This window comes from Schistocerca gregaria, chromosome 2 (genome assembly GCF_023897955.1).
Source record: "Schistocerca gregaria isolate iqSchGreg1 chromosome 2, iqSchGreg1.2, whole genome shotgun sequence".
Classification (NCBI taxonomy): Eukaryota; Metazoa; Arthropoda; class Insecta; order Orthoptera; family Acrididae; genus Schistocerca; species Schistocerca gregaria.
Genome location: NC_064921.1, coordinates 328,307,890 through 328,330,462, shown reverse-complemented (window position 1 = coordinate 328,330,462; position 22,573 = coordinate 328,307,890). Strand labels below are relative to the sequence as shown.

General features: G+C 40.6%; 1 protein-coding gene across 2 annotated transcripts in view; it reads right to left on the bottom strand.

Annotated features, from left to right (window-relative positions):
- LOC126336978 (ubiquitin-conjugating enzyme E2Q-like protein CG4502) overlaps nt 1-22,573 on the bottom strand; it is a 630,639-nt gene that overhangs the window by 112,618 nt on the left and 495,448 nt on the right. Inside the window, exon 1 of one of the 2 annotated variants that reach the window (XM_050001212.1) lies at nt 11,489-11,609. The exons of the other annotated variant lie outside the window; for it this stretch is intronic. The gene's annotated coding sequence lies outside the window, so the exon portion shown is untranslated. Of the gene's footprint in view, nt 1-11,488; nt 11,610-22,573 lie in introns of those variants that run through there. 2 annotated transcript variants of the gene reach the window in all.

The window sequence follows — 22,573 nt, the reverse complement described above, 5'->3', positions numbered from 1 at the left end:
TTTCTCCATAAATTTAATTTATAACGTTTTTTAATTCACATAATTTTTATTAACAATCTTTTGCAAAAGATCAATAACTAAGAATTTATATTTGCAATGAAACTGGAATCTCGTGTGAGTGTCATGTAATTCTAATTAGAAGACATATAAGATGAATTTTCTATGTAAGTTAGTGAATCCGGCAATGCTTCACAATTGCTAAATATATACTGAATCTGGACACATATCCTAAACTCCTTCCTCCTCTCTCTCTGTGCGTCTCCTCCTCTCGTTGTCTTTGTCCGTCTCCTCTTCTTCTCCCCCTCTCTGTGCATCACCTTCTGCTCCTCCATGTCCATCCCCCCCCCCCCCCCGCCCCCAATCCCTCATCTGTCATCTTACTCCTCTCTCTGACCTTGAGTTTTGTTTATTGTTATTGCAAACGAAACCTTGATTAGGAGCAGAAGTAGAGTAAAATTATTGGGCATGTCGAATGGGATCCTTGTAAATCGAGGTATGAGAGAGACCTTTCCAGCTGCTAAATCTGTGTGGATAGTAACTTCAGTGATACTATTTCGCATATTTTTAATCTTCCAGTGGGTAGGATTACCATATTTCGAACGGTTCAGATTCCTTAGTAGTATTATAATAATAAACCAAGTAACCATAAATACACATTTCCTGTTTTTTGTAAAGCTGCTCACAAGAAAGAAAACAAAAAAGATTATTTTGTGTATGCTTTTTGTTTGAAATTGTTTACAAGGAGAAAGAATATGTTTGTGAAAAACTGTTTGTCTATCGTTTACATGCCTCGCTAGCGTAGTGGAAACTGCCCACAGGAAAGAAAAGGAAATCACAAATTTTCACAGCGCAGCACAGCGTTTTCTTCCTCGTCGATCGTTAACGTTGATCGTATGGTAATTACCATTGATCGTTAACGTTGATCGTATGGTAATTAACGTTGATCGTTAATTTGATTGTTACATTGGTGATATTTACCAACTATTTAGCTTAACAATTTTTAGTAAAAATATATTGTTCATGTTTCAAAAATGATACACAACAATAAAATTAACAACAAACAAAAATTAAGACCTTCTTCTGTAAATTCGTCCATCATTACGGTCTTTTACAACTTCTTCTTGTGAAAATTGGTATGTAATATTTATCACTATCTGTTTCGCTTTCTTCGTTAGAATCCGAATCGTTTTCTCCATATAACATTTGTTAATTACCTCAAGAATCATTTTTACACATTTCTTTCTACTAAGTTTTTTAAAGTCTTTAATTCTACAAATGTGTCTTTTTCTTTATCGTAAATTGTAATTTTTACACAACCTTTTTACGTAAAGTTGAATCCAAACATTCGACTGTATGTATTCTTGGTCTAACAGGCTATTTAATTTTTCCATCGTACCTTGGTAATGCATTTTATTCTTGTAAAAAAACCTATAGTTTTACTGTTTCTCTCTTCTTACAAATATTACTACAGAGTTTTAGTAAGTTATAAAATATATTTTGAGTTGGAGTAGTATTTTCTTTGTTTCCCACCTTCTGAATTTTTTACAATATCTGTAAGTTGATAGTATTTTTCCATGATGTTTTCCAAAACACTCTAAATTCTTTATAATATTACATACTACTCTGGGTTATTATCTTGATGGTTGTCTATATCCTCCTGCACGTTTTCCATACTATTCTGGGTGTTAGACACTTTAATATATAGTATCTACTCATAAGATCATTATTTATACATTTTTTTGCAAATTGATGTAGGTTTACCTAATGTCTGCTCATACTCTATTACACTTTTTACTGTCTCACATTCAGTGAACTTTTTAAATATCTGCCCCATGTCATTGGTACTATTCAATATGTTACTTTTGTTATTGTTCTTGTTTGAATAATATCTACTAACAAATCAATCTAGGTTTATCCAACTTTACCCCATATTCAGTAATGTCTTTCAATACTCAACATTTAGTACATTTCTTTACTCTCTACTCTATATTGTTCATTTAATACATATAAAAAATATAAATTGCTGTCCACTTTTGGTGTCCTCCTTTTCATCAATCTCCATTTCCTTCGCTCTTTCATTCACTTATTTTCTTTCACAAACGGTGTCCTTTTTTTGTTGTCCTCATTTTACATCAGTATCCTTTCATTTCCAGTTTTCATTCATTTATGATCTTTCATATGTGTTGTCCATTTTTTGTTGACCCCGTTTTTCACCAACCTCCATTTACTTCCATTTTTCATTCCTTTACTTTCTTTCACATATTTTGTCCATTTTTTGCTGTCCTTCCAGTCTCCATTTTAAAAAGGGTAAGAAATACAAAAATTAAGATGTAGCCAAAATTAGGTAGCTGAAACCATAACGATGTGATTTTTTTATTTATATGAAAAATTTACATTTTCAAAAATTAAAAGTCTTCCAAACTTTTTAATTTTTGAAGACTCATATTTTTCTGTATAAGTAAAATCAACCAAATGAACAAAATTTATAGCATTGAAAATATGGTCAGTGAACTTAACACTCATAGTAATCGTTATGCAGAAGTGTTCACTAAATTATCAGAGATGAAAAAACACGAATCCTACAATGTTTGAAAAGCTGAAATTTTGTCAACTAAATATGGTGAAAAAGTTTTATTACTTTTAGATGATAAATTTAAAATTACGCTTCCAGATCATTATACTAAAATCATTTTAGAGTGTGATGAAAAAATAGAGAATATTGTTGGATTGAATTTTATATATCGAGATAAAAAACAAAATAAAGATCGTCTGATTCATGTAATTGAATTTGAATAAATTTTAGAATTTTTATTTTATTTTTTAAATGTAGTTTTTTGAATATTAAATTTTAAATGAGTAATTTATTTTTCAGTTAAATGAATATTTCGTTTTGTGAATAGATAAATTTTTGGTTGGGGGTCGCCACGAAATTGAAATCTTGGTTTATAGCCTGGAGTTTTTAATCAGTATGTTCTTTGGTCCAGAGATAAATATACTGCTTATCGAATGTAAATTGGTCAAGAATTTTCCGCGGTTTATTGTAGCAACATTTTCTCATTTGTGTATTAGACATATTTTTGAAATTGGTACATGCGAATGTCCGTCAGAATAACATATAAAAATCTAAATTAATTCGACCAAGAATTTTTCGTGAGACTAGTAATAACTTTTCCCCCTCATACCAGGTGTTTCGCCTAAGCGTTGTCAGGCGCTACTCTTCTCTTGTTTCGGAAGATATCTGCAGTTTCACTTCTGCAATGTATATGTGATGGCAGCCCAAACAAATATGATCACGTCATTCATGCGACGACCATGTCGACGGAAAGCCGTGGTTTGTTTCCCGTTAGAAACAAATTTAAGTTGAAAGCTAAATTTTACGTGTCCATGCGATAGAGCAGTCCCGGAAGCCGAATAGTTTAGGCCCGAGCTCACTTTCCTGCTGACGACGTTGAGAACTATAGATAACAGTCGTCGTGTTTCCACTTCATTTGATGACTCTTGACTGCTTGTGATCAGCGTAATGGTGTGTCTACGATGTACCTTTCTTCTTAGACTTTGCGAATGCACTTGTTTTCGTCTTCAACTGAGCAACGAAAGCATGCATAAGGAGCATGCCTTTTTTCTTGGAAATAGATGAGCCAAAGCGAGTAGCTTCCCACCCTCGGTGGATATTTCGTTCTCTGTTTGAACAAAAGTTGTGAATTGTAAGCAACCTGTTTACGAAGTGCGTGTGCATTTAGAAGTGTATTCCAGGCTATTGTAAATTAGTCTCAGACCATTTCAGAAGATTCTTCTAGTAATAAAAAAGGCATACGATTGAATAACTCACAAAGTATTAAATTTTGCGCGTAACAATCTGAAAAAGCATCCGTAAATTTAATTTTCAAATAAATCTTCGACTGGGCAACATTGACAATAAATTCAATGGTACGTTTATCCAGACAGAGTCACAATTTTCACAATTACGAAGCAATTCCCAATGGTGGATAACATGTGCTAATCTACACTCCTGCCAACAAGAATTGCTACTGTCAGTCAATATACACTCCTGGAAATGGAAAAAAGAACACATTGACACCGGTGTGTCAGACCCACCATACTTGCTCCGGACACTGCGAGAGGGCTGTACAAGCAATGATCACACGCACGGCACAGCGGACACACCAGGAACCGCGGTGTTGGCCGTCCAATGGCGTTAGCTGCGCAGCATTTGTGCACCGCCGCCGTCAGTGTCAACCAGTTTGCGTGGCATACGGAGCTCCATCGCAGTCTTTAACACTGGTAGCATGCCGCGACAGCGTGGACGTGAACAGTATGTGCAGTTGACGGACTTTGAGCGAGGGCGTATAGTGGGCATGCCGGAGGCCGGGTGGACGTACCGCCGAATTGCTCAACACGTGGGGCGTGAGGTCTCCACAGTACATCGATGTTGTCGCCAGTGGTCGGCGGAAGATGCACGTGCCCGTCGACCTGGGACCGGACCGCAGCGACGCACGGATGCACGCCAAGACCGTAGGATCCTACGCAGTGCCGTAGGGGACCGCACCGCCACTTCCCAGCAAATTAGGGACACTGTTGCTCCTGGGGTATCGGCGAGGACCATTCGCAACCGTCTCCATGAAGCTGGGCTACGGTCCCGCACACCGTTAGGCCGTCTTCTGCTCACGCCCCATTATCGTGCAGCCCGCCTCCAGTGGTGTCGCGTCAGGCGTGAATGGAGGGACGAATGGAGACGTGCCGTCTTCAGCGATGAGAGTCGCTTCTGCCTTGGTGCCAATGATGGTCGTATGCGTGTTTGGCGCCGTGCAGGTGAGCGCCACAATCAGGACTGCATACGACCGAGGCACACAGGGCCAACACCCGGCATCATGGTGTGAGGAGCGATCTCCTACACTGGCCGTACACCTCTGGTGATCGTCGAGGGGACACTGAATAGTGCACGGTACATCCAAACCGTCATCGAACCCATCGTTCTACCATTCCTAGACCGGCAAGGGAACTTGCTGTTCCAACAGGACAATGCACGTCCGCATGTATCCCGTGCCACCCAACGTGCTCTAGAAGGTGTAAGTCAACTACCCTGGCCAGCAAGATCTCCGGATCTGTCCCCCATTGAGCATGTTTGGGAGTGGATGAAGCGTCGTCTCACGCGGTTTGCACGTCCAGCACGAACGCTGGTCCAACTGAGGCGCCAGGTGGAAATGGCATGGCAAGCCGTTCCACAGGACTACATCCAGCATCTCTACGATCGTCTCCATAGGATAATAGCAGCCTACATTGCTGCGAAAGGTGGATATGCACTGTACTAGTGCCGACATTGTGCATGCTCTGTTGCCTGTGTGTATGTGCCTGTGGTTCTGTCAGTGTGATCATGTGATGTATCTGACCCCAGGTATGTGTCAATAAAGTTTCCCGTTCCTGGGACAATGAATTGACGGTGTTCTTATTTCAATTTCCAGGAGTGTATTGTCTTTGTACACATGAATATATTTTAGTGAAACAGTTTCAGTACTCGAAAAGTATTACAAAGTGCAGCTAAGCTTCATATTTACTAAGAACCAACCTTGTGCATTCCGTGGTCTCAAAAAAGTCTCAGAAATATTTTGTTTTCAAACATGAAACTAGTAGCTTCAACTAGGAAACGAATAATCTGTTTCTAGGCAACGAAGCGTTGTTGCTTCCTACAATATCTGCTATCTGCAGCAAATACATAACGCACAACGTTATCGTTGCAGAAGATACGCATTATCAATTTTCTGTACTTAACCTAGTACTGAAATTTGACTGCAAAGATGCTAAGTGAATGTGTGACCGCTACAGCGAATGTTCGTTCATTATAATAGAATACGTGGTCTATTAGAGAACTAAGGCTCGTTTGGCCACAAGAAAATGAGGTCATTAGAAAAGGTTTTTATTTTACTTTTCTACACAATTGCAATTAACATCGAGACATTTTCTGTAATGCTGCACCTGGTTCTTTAACCCCTCTGGGTAAAAATCTGCCATCTAGGAACTGAACCAGTTGGTAATGCCATGTTTGACTTCATTGTCCTTTTGAAATCGATGTCCACACAGCCACTTTTTTTAAATGCGAGAAGAGGAAATAGTCGCTTGGTGCAAGGTTGTTCCCAACGAAAATCTTGAATCTTCACCTTGGTTTTAGAAGCGGTATTTGGGCGTGCGTTGTCGTGAAGGGCGGTTATACCAGACGACAGTTTCCCGCGGAATCGATTTTGGACCGCACGCTTCAGTTTGTTTACCGTTTCACACTGTACGTCAGCTCTAATTGTAGACTCACGGTCCATGAAATCAATCAGAAGGACGCCATTGTCGTCCCCAAAAACTGTAGCCATCAGTTTTAGATTTGAAAAGGGAGATTGCTTGTACTTTTTTCGTTTGGGTGGACTTGAATGGTGCCACTGCATTGATTGTTGTTTCGATTCTGCGTTGATGTACGATAACCACTTCTTGTCGTCCGTAACAGTGTGGGAAAACAAATCATCTCCATCTAGTCTATAGCGCTCCAAAAACTGTCGTGCACTATGTGTTCTTTGTTCTTTGTGCTGATCAGTGAGAATTTTTGGAACCCACCTCGCACACAGTTTATGATATCCATGCTGTTAAGTGACAATCATGTTAATTGAGGTTAGAGCAACATTTTGTAATTCATTACCCAGACAACTAATCATCACTGGGCGATCAATTCGAAGTTTTTCGTTCATTTGATCAACGATTTCGTCACCGTCAAGATTTGTGCAACCATTCTGAAATTCTCGATCGCACTTTCGAACTTGTTTGTCACTCACTACTTTAGGTCCCTACACTAGGTCTAAGATCCTTTTACCAGCAAAAATCTAATCACAAGCACACTTCACAACTGATGGGATCTACGATTGTCTCTGCTATTGCAATCTGCTCTCATCGACTGGCAAAGCCCACAGCTCCTGTTCTTATGGATAGCGTTGCTGCCTCTGGATCACGGGATCCAGGTTCGATTCCCGGCGTGGTTGGGTATTTTATCTGCCCGGGAACTGGATGTTTGTGTTGCCCTCATTATTTTATCATCATCATCATTTGTGGCAGTGGCTAGAGTGAACTGTGAAAAAAATTGGACTGTGTAACCATTGGAACTTTGTACGGGCGCTGATGCCCGAGTGGTTGAGCGCCCAAAAACCAAACATCGTCATCATCATCGACTGGCAGATGACTGCTAAATCAAACCAACACTGCAGTAGTTTCCTAAAGAGTCGGTAGATAGCGCTACATGTGTCAAACTTCATTCAGGCCTAGCATCGGTTAAATATTGGTCATCGGACCATCGTTTTGGAATACGCCTCGTATTATCCGTTTACCTATTTGTAAAAAATTAAATTCTTGTGATATTGTTGGCTAGGAGACACAGAAGAGCAGTTCAACAGCTGAACTGGAAATGCTTCTGTCTCCTTTTCTCACAATGGTAACTTCCCTTTTCCCTTTGCGATGTGTGAGAGTTGTGTGTTTAAGTGTGGCTGTTAAGTGTAGATGACTAATGTGTGTGTGTGTGGGGGGGGGGGGGGGGGGAATTGTTATGTACGTGTCGGATGATGATGATGATGATGATGACGATGATGATGAGAGAAGGGAGTAGGCGAAGTCCGGTGCCGGCACATAGCCTACTCGTCTCGCCGAGATTAATGTATTAACGACTACATTCGAAGGACGGATCACCATTAACAGTGTAGCATGCCCTCACTTAATGAATTTAATCCAGAGCTTTGGCGCAAGAACTGGTGATCAGGGACAAGACTGATAAACAGAGACTTTATTCCATCACTCATCCTTTCACCTACTGTAAAGGCTAGGGGGAAGCACTCAAAAGCACGCGGCGTACCGATGCAGTTACCCGTCCGAGTACTGGCCACGCCCGACGTTGCTGAACTTAGGTGATCTGGCGGAAAATTGGTGTATTCAATGCAAAAAAAGCCATTGGGATTCAACCGTAATTCATAGGATTCTGTTGCCCTTTGTATGCTCCAGGGCACTAGAAAAAATTGTATCGCGTGGAGACACCTCAACTCTGACATTCACTTAATATGAGAGTGGCTATTTGTAGCATAAAAAGCATGCCATATTCTTATTATCCTAATTTGTAGTAAACTATTCTACATCTGTTCGTTCATTCGGAGTAATCTGACATTGAGATCATTAGACAGGGAATACAAATACGATTGCTTGGAAGGACGGGAAAGGAAATCGGAAATTTTGTCTTCAAAGGAATTATCTGGAATTTGCCTTAAGCGACATGGGGAAATGGGGAAACCACGGGAAACTTAAATCTGGATAACCGGGCTGGGAATTCGATCCGCATCCCTAGAGAGTGCTGGTCCAATACGCTAAGCACTTTGCCACCTCACTTAGCTGAATCTTTCGTACCATTCTATCTGTGTGTTACGGTTACTAATAACGTGTTGATATTTTCGTAAAAATATAGCAAAATTCGCAACATTTTCCAACATCACAGTCCTAGCATCCCCATATTTCGTTTTTTAGTCTGCCAAGTGAAGTTTTTTATTAACTATCCTCATCTTTTGCGCACCCATTCATTCGACACTAAAAATTAATAGCGATGCCTTAAGATGGTTAAAATGGCTCTGAGCACTATGGGACTTAACATCTGAGGTCATCAGTTCCCTAGAACTTAGAACAACTTAAACCTAACTAACCTAAGGACATCACACACATCCATGCCCGAGGCAGGATTCGAACCTGCGACCGTAGCAGTCACGCGGTTCCGGACTGAGCGGCTAGAACCGCGAGACCACCGCGGCCGGCGATGCCTTAACAACTGGTTATGTTACGACCCTGCGTCGTTCCGAATGACTAGAAATAGACACTTTAACCTATTGCCGTGGAATACCCTTTTCACAGTGGGACGTATCCATTCATAACAAAATCTAATTCCAGTACGGTAATATTGTTTGCAGGAACGGCCGATCGCTGACATATGAAACTTGTTCAGTCAAGCGAGCACTCGGCTGTGCAGGGATAAATCGCGACAACTGGGTGTCGCGTGCCAAAAATAGCTTCGAGCCGATAACAAAAAAAAAGCAGCCCGCGGGTGCGCTCGTATCGCACTGCCGCGCTGCAGCCTGGCTTTCAAATTTCCAGTGTTTTCCACAGCAGCAGCGATGCTGGAGCTGGCCGGTGTCGTTAGCACAGAGTCGCTGACAAATATTTGCGATAGGTATGACTCATAGGCTTCGCTGTCTAACAGTTATTAATTACAGCCTCATTAGGGGCAGGTAGTTGACAAACAGCATGCGGAATCCGTGTATTTTTCCTCAGGTTAATTTCCAGAGAAGCTTAATGTTCACCGTGTCGTCGATAGTAAGGTAATTAAGAGACCGACTACCTGTGCAGTTCTGACATCATATGGCCAGAAGAGCAGATAGGGAATCTGGGAGAACAGTGGCGCACAGAAATAATAATGGTATAATCTGAAGTCCATTGAATGCTAAATCTAGCTGGCAGTCTTGAATATCCTTTATCGCCAACAGAACATCTATTTCTAGCATTGGTGATTCAAATCCGGAGATTTATACGGACTGATAGAAATAGCAGTTTAGTCATTTAGATCAGTCATATAGCAGATTTTGTATTAAGGTCAACAAATGACGGTTAATGTCACAGGCTATTACATCGGTCAGGTTTTTAGTGTGCTACTATGCAACAGACAGTGGCGAGATTTCACTTCACTGATGGAAATCGCTCCCTCAGGATAACACTTCTTGAACGTAAGTGTAAAATTTATTTGTGCCACGCTTAAACATCTAAAGATTTCTTCTTTACTTATTGCGTCAAGTCATCAGCCTTTTAGCTGGAATGATGTACGAGTGCTTCTACATTTCTCCTTCTGGACGAAAGTCGAGAGGGTAATGAGCAGATATTTATGTGAAGATGAAAGCTACATGGCTTAACGTAGTTGTCTGGATGGGAAGCTGTAAACTCTAAAATATCTTTTAACGGGAACCGGTATCAACACGAAATTATGCAGCTTGTTACTTAGATGTGTAGTGATAAAATTTATATAAATGAAACTACAACACGGACTGAAATTTTAAACAGTCAGATTATTAAACGATTAGTAAGAAGTAGTGAAGAGTACAGCAAACAGTCGCCAACAACGTTTATTGCAAATCTGGATTTTCTAGTTAACACACCAACAGATCACATCTGCAGTAGCTCTTATTTTACCACAAGATATTCTACATATGCTACTATTCGAAACTAATTCGTAGATTATCCGGAAGAACTACTAAAATAGCCCATGTTTATCGTTGTCAACTTTCCTTCAGTTCGCCCATAAGTTTAGCCAATAAAGTGAGATTTTGTTATGAATATGGGTGTTACTGGCGCAGGTTGCTTATATCTCGCATATATATATATTTTGTGTCTGTTCTCTCAGACATTTCCAAATTCCAAAACAACAGACACCATTTTGATCCTGCAGCCACTATGAATTGAGACACAAAGGAATTGAAGACATTGGCTGCCAGTGGGCACTGATTTATGTAAATGGGGAAAGCTGAAAATTTGTGCTGGATCAGCATTCGAACCTGTGTCTCCTACTTGCTAGCAAGATGCACTGAGCACTGCGCTATCCGGACACATTTTTCAGCGCAACTGCGCAAACTACGCAACCACGGCTCCTGCCAGACCCAAATTCTCAGTTTATACCACACGCTACTGATGTAGAGGCCTGTTCATTAGCTTCATCACTTCCGACGTCTCGCCATTTCCTGTAAGAGTTCGAGCTTAGTGTACACTTGCAGTGAAAGGATCATTGGCCATCCTCACCTTAATTATATACGTGGTGTCTGTTCTTTTGCGCACCATTTTGATCCTGCAGCCGTTGTGAATCAAGATACAAAAGAATTCAAAACGTTATCCACCAGTAGGCACCGATTTATATTAATGGGGCAATTTGAAAATTTGTACTGAACCGGGATTCGAGCCCGTGTCTCCTGCTTACTAGGCAGATGCTCTTACCACTACGCCATCCGGACACTGTGGTCACTGCAACTGCGTGGACTACCCTAGCACTCCCCTAAAACACACCTTGCCTCCCTCCAGCGCCGATGCACACCAAGCTGTAACTCTAACGGGAATCAGCGAGACGCCGCGTGTAATGAGGCTAATGAATAGGCGCAGTACATCAGAAACGTGTAGTGTAAGTTGAGATCTTAAAGTCTGACTCGAGGCGGGACAGGGTTGTCGTGCAGTCCCGATGAGCACTGCATCTGGAAAGCGCAGTGGTTAGCGCACCTGCCTAATAAGCAAGAGACCCGGGTTCGAATCCTGGTCAAGCACAAATTTTCAACTTGTCATATTGGTATTAATCAATGTCCACTGACAGCTAATACCTTGAATTCTTTTGTCTCTTACTGTATACTATAGTGGACTACTGAACACTTCGATGTCGAAGGCCCTAAAGGACCGAAGCACTTACTGAGTGAGTTGTAGTGTGAGGCTATAGCGGTGACGAGTGGAGCCATACCGCCACCCAAGCGGCGGCGCCGCTGCACGTTGCTGCACACGCCGCCGCGTCGCCGACGGACATTTCCTCGTTGCCTAGCAACGCATCCGACGATCAACGTGGGACATATGCGACATATGCTGGTAACTGCAGCCAAGGTACGGCTGCGTCCGGTCCCTAGCCAACAGCCGCTACGTTCCTCGAACGAGGAGGGCCAGAGCTATCAATTTACCTCTACTGTCACAGCAGTACATGTGTAGTAAGACAGTAATTCAGTTTATCACCTGAAAAGTAATTATTTCTAAAAAACAGTCTCCTTCGACTTCTGTACATTTTTGATCTAGCAACTTTACAATATTGGGATTAGCGATTCTTTACGGGCCTGATTATTGGGTTATACGCTTTAAGATGATGACAATCTTCATTTAAATACCCTTTTTGAAACTCTGAAGGGAGCACGGGTAAAATACAAGCCTCAAAAGTTATGTACAACTTGTACAGTAACTAGACTGCAGTTGTGAGAGTCGAATTGTATGAAAGGGAAGCACTAGTTGAGGAGAGAATGTGACAGGGGGTAGAAAATCTGATGTTATTCAGCCAGTACGTTGATCAAGCAGTGAGGGAAACCAAGCAGACGTTTGGAAAAGGGAATTAAAATTCAGGAAGAAGAAGCAAACTTCGAGGTTTGTTGGTGATATCGTAATTCTGGTAGAGACGGCAAACGGACTTGGAAGAGGAGTTAAATGGAATGGATAGTGTCTACATTAGTAAGTGTAAGATGAATATCAACAAAAATAAAAGAAGAATGACGGAATGTAGATAAATAAAATCAGGTAAATCACATATGATTTGGAATGAGACGCCAAACGTAGTCGATGAGTTTTGCTATTTGGGCCGCAAAATAACTGACGATGGACGAAATGGAGAGCATATAAAATGTTGGCTGGAAATAGGAATAAAATAATTTCTGACAAACATAACTTGTTAACATTGAATATAAATTTAAATGTTAGTAGGTTTTCTCTGAAGCTATTTGTATGGAGTGTAGCCTTGTACGGGAGTAAAATGTGGACTGGAAGTTCAGAGAAAAAGTGGATGGAAGTTTCTTCAACGTTTCTAAAAGAACAGTACTGAAAATTAGACGTGTAGAACGAATAACAGATGAGAAAGTACTGAATATAATTGGGAGAAACAAAGAAATTTAGGCACGACTCGATTAAAAGAAGGCCGCCTCAAGGAATCTTCAATTTAGTAATGGAAGGAAACGTGGGGAGTAAAAATTGTAGGGGAAGACCAAAAGTTTGAATTGAACAAGCGGGTTCAAATGGATGTAGGTTGCATTAACCAAAAGTTTGAATTCAACAAGCGGGTTCAAATGGATGTAGGTTGCACTAACTAGGGCGCTGATGACCTCGTCGTTTAGTGTCCTAAACCACTAAGCGTCACTGTCGTCGTCGTCGTGCAGTAGCTGTGCAGAGATGAAGACACCGCGCAAGATAGTCGTTCATGGAGAGCTGCAGCAAACCACCTTCGGACTGAAGACCACAACAACAACATTTCGACTCGCATCACGCAACGAGGACAACTGTGTCAGTTATCTAATTATTGACGGCAGAAATTATTTTGGTTCTGTCGAACACCGAAAAATTCTCTGTCAAGGTGACGATCTTTTGTTCCGAATTGTACGAAAAGGGGGTCATTCAAGTTTTAAAGTTAGACAATAGAAATAGATCGATGGGCTTATATTGGAAGAAAACAATTTGTGAGAATTCGATTTGAATGCCAAACGATGCTTATTCCGGCTGTGAACTGGAACGAGATGCTGATTATAAAACTTTTGTTTCTAAAACAACTATCTATTGAAAAATGCTTAAGATGACAAAGCATCCAGTAATGAGTTAATAGATCTTATGTAACGTTACAACTGTTTTCAAGTCGGGAATATACGCCGAACTGTCATCTTCGAGCCAACAAAATGGCCTGGAATTTTCAAGACGTTGTTTCCCTAGTTTTTGGACTTCGTTTTTATTGAAATCGGGCGTGTGATAATGGGTGCAAGTTTCACGTACCTTCATGAATGGCCCCATTTGGTACTGAAATTCTTCCGCATTCGTTCTCACTCAAAAATGAACAATCGCGGAGAAAGATTTTTTACGTTAGTTCTTTCGTGTAATACATATAAAATTCGTGTAGTTGAGATGCCTACAGCTTCAGCTACGTCAAACTTGTTCAACGCATGACATTCATTAGCACATCATGATTTTCTGTATTACATAGACTAGACATGCTACCTGAAGCGCAACACGGTCCCCGTTTTATAAATAAAAGTCTTTGATTTTGTATTCCAGCCTTGGATCAAACAAACAGAATCATAACTGGTTTAGACGCATTAGAAAGCCGTTATCAGATTCCCTTCTTAAGAAGGAAGTAAAATTATACTTTGACAAAATAACTGCCTGACGTTTTGAAATGCATGTAACTGTAAATAATAACAAGGTTGGGCTTCATTTCTTGAATTTTCTGTTGGCATTTTTGTCCCACCTACAGGAGTATACAGTGGAGCATACAGTGGAACACAGGACATCAGGTATTCTTCATGGAGCTTGCAGAATAAATCTACCCAGAAATTTCCCAAGACTCTCTTACCATTTAATAGAAACCGTCGGGAACGTGAAACAGGATTGTCGAAACGACATCAGAAGAAGTAAAGAAAGCAAATTAGAATTTAACTAGCCGTTGATACCTAATGGACAATGGTAGAGAGAATGGCGTGCCCTGTCGAAGAGATCACCTTTGTTTTTACTGTAGATCACCTTTGTTTTTACTGAAAGTGCTCTAGGGAAACCTTGCGGAACTTATGTGAGGACGGCAGGCACGAAACGTGTCAGAGGTTTGAAGCTAATTACCCCTAAATGCGACACACAACCTTGCGCCACTGCAATTGCTCACTGGTCATTGTTGGCCACAGAGATATTTATTGAATGCTAAGTTAGAAACAGCCCCCGCAATTATTTTATCAAAGTATAATAGGGAATATTATATGAGTGGTATAACTCCTGATGCCGGTCACATTTCGTATTGGTTTCGTCAGTCAGATTTGTAGAGTAACCTCCATCCATCAAACATCGATTCCTTTTCAGGATATTCTCAGATTAGGATCGTCGTAATTTATTTTCACGAAGTCCGTTTCGGTATTACATCCACAGGTTTCAATAGTAAACCGAGCGAAAGAGAGAGTCGTAAAGTGAAAAATCTATGCTCCAGAAGACTTCGAGAACACCGTAAAAGTGCCTCACCTTCAAGGCTGAGGCATGTACATAGTACTGAACTGGTCTTTCCTCAGTTTGAGTGCGCTGAAGAAGATGATGTCAGCCGTATCTTTCTTGGCTACCTGAGGCGATACAAGTCACGTGCTATAACGCCTGGTCACCATCGGTTGCTGTTTGCCGTACTGCTTGAAATAATTGATAAAATATCGCCTTTTTATGTGCCTTTTTGTTAGAAGGCGAGTCAGCTTAAAAATACCATTCTACTTTAATTTTATGGTAATTGTGTTATACAGTATATTAGTGTATCCTGGGACATTGTATGTTTTAATTGTGCACTATTTTATTTCTGATGTACTGATGTTCCCTGTCATATTTCACTACAATCTGTCGCAACATCACTATGTGGCTTTCAGTGTAGTGAAAAGCATATACATGTAATAATGTTACAAAATCTGATGATGGCAGAGTAGATCTGTCGAAACCCGTAATAGTAATAAAATGCGATCTTTGCAAACTTGATTCTTCAAGAAAAATATGTTAAAGCCTTTGCGTTCGTTGCTCGACAATGTGTGAAATCTTATGTGTATGGTGATATTCTGATAATAAAAAAAGCTTTTGGAACACCACATTTCCTCTGGAGTGGGCCAGCACAGCTACTAGGCGATCATCGTAAATGTGGCCTGCCGACTATGTGTTTTTGTCAACACAAGCCCAGACGTTTCTCGCATTGTTGCCTGTTACGTCATCCGCTCTCGCCTAAACATGCCGTTTTCGAATGTCATTCCCATACACAAACAGCTTTATGTTAGTTAGTGACTAAACCATCGGCAACGTAACAAAAGCGAAGAGATTTTTCAACTATAAATATATGTAAATTCTGCGGGTGACCTTCCTGTATTATTAGGAAATTTGTTCTCTATATATCATTAGGTACCAAATGTATCTCAAAAATCGAGTGCCATGAGTTTCTCGGCGCCTGTTAAGAGCAAATGGACGACGTAAAGAAATTAGACAAGTGGAGTTCACCGTGTCACAAATTCTTGATTCACTTGAGCCTCGAATTGGTGTGTGATGATTTTGAGCCAGAGATCATTAGTCTCGTCGCATCTGCTCTAATGAACTGGAAGACATCGATGTAATGTCTTGAATCACTAAAGGCCAAAATAAGCCACCTAGCTAATTAAATCATTTTCACTAGCCAGTGATAACCTTTGGTGTCACTTAAATATTTCCAAAACATTCTGGAAAAGGATTTCGGTAATTGTGTCCGATATTTTGTGTATGTGGTTATACAATAAAGACCTATCATTGCTTTAGCGAAAATCAGTTCACAAAGTATTTCAAATGTCTCATTTTTCATCTGTTTAGGAACCTGCCCGTATATCCGATCACATTACCGCACTGCTTCCGGGGCAGTAGAGGGTGTGCTGGTCCCATATAGAATCCGCCCGGCGCATTAACGAAGAGTCCCGATGTTCCAGCCAGTCTGGATTTGGTTTCTAGGCGGTTTCCTACACCCTACTAAGTTAGTACCGTTCTGGTACTCCTGCCCACCTCCGTTACGCGGTTCACAAACATTTAGAAAATGTTCTCACACTTGCACATGAGACAACGATACCAATGTACACGACGCATACACGTGAAGTATACACACTCCGTCCTGCGGGGCAAGTGGTGGCGTCAGCAATAGCATCCGGCTATCCATTACCAGTAACAACACCAAATCAATAATAACACGCTGGCCACGTCGAGACATGGGACGAGGCCGGGAAGAAGAAGAGGAATAAGAAGAAGAAGAATAAGAATAAGAAGAAGATGTTTATGATAAGAAAAATTACTTAATTATGAAATAGAATTTGATATACTGTCAGGAAAAAGCACTTTTCTTATGCACTGCAACAATTTTTTACCTGTTCTATAGAATATTTTCGGTTTCTTAGTTTATCGCCAGGTGATAAGTGATTGTTGCAAACAACAGAGACAGAGATATTTGAAAATGTAGAAATGATGGTATCTTTTTAAAACAGAAATACAGACTTACATATTCCTTCCATGGTCAGTCTGGGGGTGATCTACAATGTATGGTAACAGAAGGAAACTTCCCAAGCCAACACCGGTAAAAAGCATTTTACTGGATGACCGGTTTTGACAGAGCTATGCCATCATCATCGGATCGTATGCTGACGAACAACATTCAAACATTTTTAAAGCATAAGGTACGATGATATCATAGCTCTGTCGAAAGGTAATTCAACAAAATGCCTTTTTTTAGCGATCTTGGCTTTTGATGATATCTTCAGTAATCAGAGATGTAGAAGTTTTATACATAGAGAAAATTGTTATGGTCGAGCGGTTCTAGGCGCTTCAGTCTGGAACCTCGCGACCGTTACGGTCGCAGGTTCGAATCCTGCCTCGGGCATGGATGTATGTTTTCTCATTAGGTTAGTTAGGTTTAAGTAGTTCGAAGTTCTAGGGGACTGATGACCTCAGGTGTTAAGTCCCATAGTGCTCACAGCCATTTTGAACCACCATTCTATCAATTTGATTTGAACTACCAGTGCCTTTCAGACAAAACCGCCGATGCTACTGTAAAACAGAGACATCTAATGAAGCGCTGAGGTACTTCTACGCAAGTATTGTAATGTACCAGCGTTCAGAATAGACGAAGCGGAGATTGAGCTATATGATTGTTGGAGATCGCAACATGCGGTTATTTCTTTGTTTTGCATTGTGATTATATTTTGGAGATCATTGACAGTGAAAGCAAGTATATTTAAAGTTGCTGTAATGTAAATTTGAGTTTACACTACTTCTGTTACGAGTGGATTCGAAATGAAACCACTGAAGTGGCTACATTCAAAGTGCAGTTACTCACAGAGTTCCAGCGTAGGCTGTAATTGCCGTGCGGTAGCGAATCTTGGTAGATATTCCAGTGAGATAATGCGGAACCGATCTACAGTGAAAACAATTAGTTCCAATTTTGGCGACCAGGTGCACATCTGGTACCGTGAATGCAAGAAAGATGTATAGAATTATTTTCATTTGTAATGGATGACGAATGGGTTGTGGGCAGAAAGGGTCAGACAAGTGACACAGGAATAATGTTGATTTTATTATAAACCGCTGCTTACACAATTTGTTAAAACGACGTGATCAACAGCTGCTCGCTGCAGTTCCAGTGGAAACTGAGCAACGTGTTCCTGTCTATGACCTTCAGATCAGGTTGAGGCCAAATGTGTGCCTCGTAAACGCTTTGTTTTTGATATTCATAGAGCCAAAAGTCAGGCAGATTTCGATCAGGTAACTTTGAAGGCCATACATCTGGAAAATCTCTGGAGGTAACACGATCCTGGAAGGTTACATTAAGCATAACTTTCACTGGGCGAGCTACATGAGGTGTTGCCCCATCTTGCACGGAAACAGTGGTTTCCACACATTTGTCCTTTTACGAAGCAGGAATCACATGCTGTACCAGGTGATCTCGGTAGAGTGCGGACGTCATGGTACACTTGACAGGCACTCTGGGTGTGTTCTCTTCAAAGACGTGTAGGAAAGCAACCTGCTCACGCCGTATAAAATTCACATTAGTCTTTCCTTTGTGTGCCAGCCACTCCGCTGTAACTAGCTCTGACGTCATAAATGTTGCGCAATACTTAAAAAATCAAGTAAATAACCTGAAACGTTTCTAGCATGTCAGGAATAATACTAAATCAATATGTGTTGAACATCAGTTCAATAACTTTAACCATTTCCGAAGTTTGGACGTTTTTCTGTAAAAATCATTGGCGCAACAGAAAAGAGCTAGAAACTTAAATATTTATATTTGGATTACTTTTGCACAATAATTTAGTAGAAACAGTATTCTGGATCGCACAAATTAAAATTTTTGATTTTCTGGATTTTGTCTTAGAAATTAAGGAAGCAAGATAGATTAAGTAGGCGAATAAATAAGGCTAGGATGTTTAAATTTAAGTAGAAGGGAGATACGCTATAATTATAAAGATGTGAGAAGTTTCAACTGAATAACTATAAAACTATAGCGATAGTGTATCTCCAAAGGGCAAGTTCAGGGCTCGTGTACTGCATGTAGTGTAATTAAATTAATTCTTTCGCCCAAAATATTTGACTTAGCCACGTCAGACTTTTATTATGATTACTTACCTGTGTGCTGATTGCACTTTTAAATTGAGAGCTTCATCGGCCATCAGCAAAGGAAGCAATGATTTATTCGATAACTTGAAGTGGTGCATTACTAGCCCTGCGGCTAGTCGGGAGAGCCGATTTGATCAGACATTCCCGTACCCGTCCGCGCCGGGGCTTTATATGTAAGAACGTTGCGCGAGGAATAAAGGCTCCAGTTCTCTCACGACGTTGAGTAGTGCACCACCTGTGCCTGGAGTCGCGTCGGGTCGATATCATTGCTATAAACAGCCTCGGATACCGTAATAAGTTACTCGGGATACGTGTAACCATGAAATGGTTTTCGAGTGAAGTGTTAATTCTGGGATGACTTCAGTAATCTATCTTCAGTTTGCGTATGTCGTATTTTCACGTGCTGCCGTGGGACAGACGTTCTACCATTATTTAGCGAGGCGTTTGATGAACGTTATCATCAAATTATGGCGAGCATTCACTTAAACATTTAATTTGAACAGTTATAGTTGCATCAGCGCATTAGACTCTGAACTGCTCTGGTAGTTGGATTGTGTGGATTCTTTTTAGTCTGTGACTTTCAGAATATAGTGAACATTTTAGAGAGAATCGTTTTTGATTATGAATCCCAGACAATCTCCTGATTCCTCAGAGCTATAAGCTGTAGCTATAAATGTATTTCTCATATGAAGTGGGCACTAGGAATTCTATTTACAGGCTTCATGTTTTTCTAATCACTTTCTGGTTGCCAATATTGTAGCTAGAGAGCCTGTGTTGAGAACGGCAAATAACAGCATAAATAATAGGAACATTTATTTATATTCTATTATTCCACCCGCCGCTCCACATATGATGCATCAGCCGGGAATGCATCTTTTCTACATTACATTCTACATTATAACAATTATTCCACCCACCACCCCACAGAAGGACGGACCGAAAACAAAGGTGCTTGTGAATCTGCACGACACAGTCACATACGGCTACTGGAGTGGCTGTTCGTGAACAGTACTTGGTTTACCAGTACCCCAAATTCGGCAGTTCCGTGTATTCACTATACCCCGTAGTGCAAAGCGTGCCTCGTCAGTCTACAGAATATTGCCTGGCCACATCTCATAAACTTCAATCGATACCAGAAACCGAAGAGCAAGTTCAGAACGTTGCTGTGGATCATGAGGTTTCAGTTGCTACGCCGTCTGGATCTTGTACGGGTACCAGTGTAAAATAGACCGAAAAACTTTCCGTGTGCTGACCATGGGACGAGCATTTCCCATGACACTGCACGAGCACTAGCTCTACCCAAGACATGTGGTCCATGGTCAGTTGAAGCAACAGAAACTTCGTCAGTTACTTCCACCGGGCTAGGACGCCTTCCTCTTCCAGATGCCCCGCCATACTCATCTGTGTTTTCTAATTTCATGATCATATTTAAACGATTTAATGGCCTCAGACTTTTGAGTCGTCGATAATTTCTCAATGCAATGCTGTAAATGCTGCCGTTCAGATAGAACACTGTCACCAACCGCGCACCGTCTCTGTTATCGATAACCATACTGTTCACTCACGTTATGGCTTGTCGAAGGAGAGCGTGCCTGTCATGCCGTTATAGAAATAGTGTATAGCGCCAGATTTGCACCATGTGGCCACAACTGGAACTAATGTTTTTTTCCAGCGTAAATATGTGCCGCATTAACGCTTTAGCATTTCTACCAAGTTTCGCTGTCATACGATAATTATAGCCTACACTTTACCTCCATGAGTGGCTGCATTTTAATTATAGCCATCCGATATATTTTATATAAATTTATTAAATTTTTGGCTCAATTTTGTTTGTTGTTTTGTAATCTAATTTGTTGTAGGCATTATGAGACCGCTAATGTTTGAAGATATGGGATTGTGTAAAAAACAAAACAAAAAAAACGCGAAATTGCTTTCAAATATACCTCACTAAATTAATGGTGATTGAGAACTGCTTGTCCCAATGATTCTGAAGTGGAACCATAACCTTAAAACAACTGATAATTTACTTTTCGCCAATTCTTTATAGTATTCGTTGCTTACTATAATGATAAAGGTTAATTTGCTGAAAAATTTTAAAATTATATTCTAAAGTGCAACCACCTCCTTAAAATAATCGACTGTTTATTTTTGTCAATTTTTTTGACTGATCTGCCCTGACTATAATATTATGCTGTCCTATGAAGTCTAAACGGTTAACGAATAAATAAAACAATGTTGTCGGATACGAGAAAAGTATTTTTCTTTCGAGATTTTTATCACCTCTTAGAATTGGAAAAATATTTTACTCACCTCTAACATAAAAAAGCAATTTTCGTAGTGTTACCATAATCGAAGGATGCAACGAATGTGGACGTAATTCTACATAGTCCATTTATAAGAATATTGGATGGCTGTACGTTCATTTGTGAATGGGATTTGTAGAAATACTTTGTCTTATCTGTACATGTTTCAGAGCATCACACCTGGACTGAACGAAGAAACTTTTCTTAGTTCCTGGATCTCGGCCGTGTGTCACATTGGTCTGTAAGTGCGAACCAATGGCGTTAGCTGCTCTATATGTTTAACAGTCCGTTCTCTTTTTTCATTATTTTTGTTTCTGTTTCAACAGTGGGTGTCATGATGAGGCTAGACGTAGGATGAGGTATCATACTTGTCTTTCGACAGCGTTTCGTTGCAGCGCTTTCATTGACCTCCGCAGTGCTGCGGCCAAAACACCTTGAAAGCAGGTTCCCGTGTTTCCCTCACAAAAGCTTCTCTTAGCGCCAAGAGGGGACTTCATTCTTTCATGAGTCCTCTCCAGCAAGAGCACTGCATTTATCTCTACAGGAACTGGGCCGAGGGTTTCTTTCAGGCCAATAGAGCAGAAAGCCAGTCACAAAGGGAGCGACATAGAAAAACACAGAATGAGACGAGCTTACCAGAGACGCCAGCCCCTTGTGTGCCACAACTAGTTCCGTATCAGTGTTCCAGTGCAGTGTGTAGAGCAAGCAGTTCTCGAGAACTGACGTGTTGATTCCTGTTCCTTCATAGTCAGCTCGCAGTGCCCTGTTACTGCACCAGAATCTTAGTATAGTGTATTAATTAGGAAAAAAATAAAACATTTTCTGTCTCTCATCCTGATTCATCTGTACTATGACAGGGAATTATTGGAAATATATTTAAATTCAGTTTTCGGGACAATAACGTGAAGTTAATTTTTGAAAGTTCGAATTATCGTCTAAATTTGATTTTGATTTGACGTTCAAGCAGGGTAACTTTTACTCGATTAGTTCGTTACTAATGAGGCATTGGTCACTTCAGTTCAAATTTGTGTACCTTACTTTACCTTCAGAAACATAGGATCTTGTGACAGTTACATTAAGAAAGGGAATGTTGAACAATAAACGCAAGTGAGATGATACCGTGTTTCTTACAGTCTTGACTCCTATTCGCTTTCGAAACCATTTACCACTATTATAAAAAGGAAACTTTGGGACTTCGCTATCTTGCTGTCTGTCTCTGCGTAATACCACGGGCTGCACTGTTCTCTTTCTCAGTAAGCGCCAATGCTCCAGTATGCATCATGTGGGGTATTGTTATTTCTTCTGATGCCCATCTCCCATTCTCGAAAACATTA